Source organism: Thalassophryne amazonica, chromosome 1 (assembly GCF_902500255.1).
Source record: "Thalassophryne amazonica chromosome 1, fThaAma1.1, whole genome shotgun sequence".
In the NCBI taxonomy this organism is placed as follows: Eukaryota; Metazoa; Chordata; class Actinopteri; order Batrachoidiformes; family Batrachoididae; genus Thalassophryne; species Thalassophryne amazonica.
In genome coordinates, this window is record NC_047103.1 from 66,579,764 (window position 1) to 66,582,914 (window position 3,151).

Consider the following 3,151-nt stretch of genomic DNA (forward strand, 5'->3'; position numbering starts at 1 on the left):
GGCTTTGTGGGAGGAGTGGTCCAGGCCCCTCGGCAGATTTCCATTGTTTAGGAATGGCTGAGCTACTGCCACTTTGCTCCATGAAAATTTTTTCAGAAACGGTGTCAGACAGCCAGATGGAAACCACTTGGAAAATTCAGATGGCTTTCGGTGAAGATTCTATCGGCATCACACGGATTAAGGACCATTGCAACCGGATTTAAAACGGCCCACAGCGGCGGAAGGTGTGCCGCGCTCCGAGCGGCCATCGACAGGCTTTAATGACCAGATCATTTCCAAAGTGAAGGTTCTGTTGGTCCAGGATGTCGTGTGACTAGCAGAGAAGTTTCAGAAGAGATGGGGATCAGCACTTTATCGGCACATTCCACTGTTAAAGATTTTGTAATGAAAGACGTGCGGAGGGATTTGCACGTCGGGACGGAGCAGCAATGGCGGAGAACAAAAGCAAACGCTTGTTTACACTGACAACGAAATCTCAGCCTCCCCAGTGAGAACGTGATTACACGTGAGATTTGACACCGTAAAGGCGTCTATACCAATAAGAAATTTACATTCCGTTCCACAATGTGAACATGGCGCCATACTGGTTTATAATTGGAAAGTCAATTTTATGCACATGTTAAAGTCTAAATTCAACTCATGTACTTCATGTCTGTGTTGCCTTTGGTTGATGCTAAGTAGAGAACTCTGAGTACTCAAAGGGTGCAGAGACTTTATGACGTGAACCCCTGACAGTAAAACGAGCTTCAAACCATGACAAAATATTGTTGAAATGTTAAACACCAAAAAATGCAGGTCAATTTAAGAACACAAAAATAAGGTAAGAAAACGTCTGGCTTCTTCAGGCTATTACTCTGCACTTTCAGGAATGGTATGTGGTGCTGCCCCCCTGTGGTGAGCAAACCTGTCCATGCATGTCAGTCAAGACAATGTTGCCATGCAGAAGTAAAATCTTGATGATAACAACACTATGCCATACAGATGACTAATAGGCAGTTCTGAATGTGGTTTGGTGGGGCTAGTGAATAAGGATATAGCACAATACCACTTTTTCATGTCCCATACAATAGCAATGCTAGAACCTTCAGTATCTACCGATACCAGTGAAATACCTGTCTCCCTCAACATATCTGTTAATAAATACATTTGATTGGATGTACTTTGCTAACATAGCCAAAACAACTCACAACATGAGTCAGACATGCAATAGAAGTCTGATGATATACGAGGTCTGTTAGAAAAGTATCTGACCTTTTTATTTTTTTCAAAAACTATGTGGATTTGAATCACGTGCGATTACATCAGACAACCTTGAACCCTCGTGGGCATGCGAGAGTTTTTTCACGCCTGTCGGTTACGTCATTCGCCTGTGGGCTGGCTTTGAGTGAGGAGTGGTCCACCCCTCCCGTCAGAATCTCTGTCTGACTTCTTCCTGAGAGACTGACGCTTTGCTTGATCAAAATTTTTTCAAAGACTGTGAGGCACATCGAAGTGGACACCATTCGAGAAATTCAGCTGGTTTTCTGTGAAACTTTTAACGGCTGATGAGAGATTATGGACTGTGGCTGTTGCATTAAGGACTGTCCACGGAGCGGAATGTCGCGACGCGCCCTGAGCCGCCGCTGTGTGCCTGTTTTGAGCTGAAAGCTTCCAAATTTAAGCCTCTGTTGACCCAGGACGTCATGACAGAACAGAGAACTTTCAGAAGAGGTCGGGATCAGCAGTTTATCTGGACATTCCACTGTTAAAAGAGATTTTGTAATGAAAGAAAGTGCGGACGGGTCCGCGCGTCGAGACGCAGCCGGCACCGCGCGCCGCCACAGGAAAAACACCTCCGTTGGAAGCCTTAAGGACAAGTTGGAACATGTACAGCTGTTAAACAATTTCTCAGATACTCACTCAACTGAAAGCCATCAAAAGTCGCCTGGTTTTTACAAATGTTATCAACACGGAGGTGTTTTTCCTGTGCCGCCGAACCGCGCCGGCTGCATCCCGACGCGCGGACCCGTCCGCACGTCTTTCATTAATAAAATCTCCTTTAACAGTGGAATGTCCGGATAAACTGCTGATCCCGACCTCTTCTGAAAGTTCTCTGTTTTGTCACGACATCCTGGGTCAACAGAGGCTTAAATTTGGAAGCTTTCAGCTTGAAACAGGCAGACAGTGGCGGCTCAGGGCGCGCCGCGACGTCCCGCTCTGTGGGCAGTCCTTAAAGCGACAGCAACAGTCCATAATCTCTCATCAGCCGTTAAAATTTTCACAGAAAACCAGCTGAATTTCTCGAATGATGTCCACTTCGATGTGCCTCACAGTCTTTGAAAAAATTTTGATCAAGCAAAGCGCCAGTCTCTCAGGAAGTTCTCAGACAAAGAGATTCCGACAGGAGGGGTGGACCACTCCTCACTCAAAGCCAGCCCACAGGCGAATGACGTAACCGACAGGCATGAAAAAACTCACGCATGCGCACAAGGGTTCAAGGTTGTCTGATATAATTGCACGTGATTCAAATCCATATAGTTTTTGAAAAAAATAAAAAGCTACTTTAGTTTTATCACAGACCTCGTATACATACAGTGGTGGACACAGTTCCGATAATTATCAAAGATAATGTTTTCATTATCGGATTATCTTTTTAGATAACTTTAAAAACCATTATCGGACTAATTGTCTACCGATACATTTTTGTCCGATAACTTTTAGACCGATAACATAGTAAAAGATGAACAGTGACAAACACTTTTAAAATTTAAAATCAGTTGAACACCTACCTGTTAAAAGTTTCCTAACAGATGCATATAGTTCTACTCTCTGCGAAAAACCCTCTACATGTTTTCAGAAGAAACCACTCTACCCTCTGCAGGCAAAAGATAACTAGCCTCACACAAAAAAAAAAAAAAAAAAAAAAAAGGAAAAAAAAAAAATTTCCTTTAACACCATACTGATACACTGGCAATATCACCCTAGTCATCCAGAGGCATACATTTTTAACTTATGGTTCAAATTTTAACCAAACTAATTTTGGACAAGTTGTTTAAAATTACTGTCATGTTTGACGTTTTATAAAGTGAAAATATCAGATATATGTTTTAGTTTTAAAGTAATGTGCTAATTTTAAGGTTTTAGTGAGCACATGCTGTGCCCATCAGTGCAT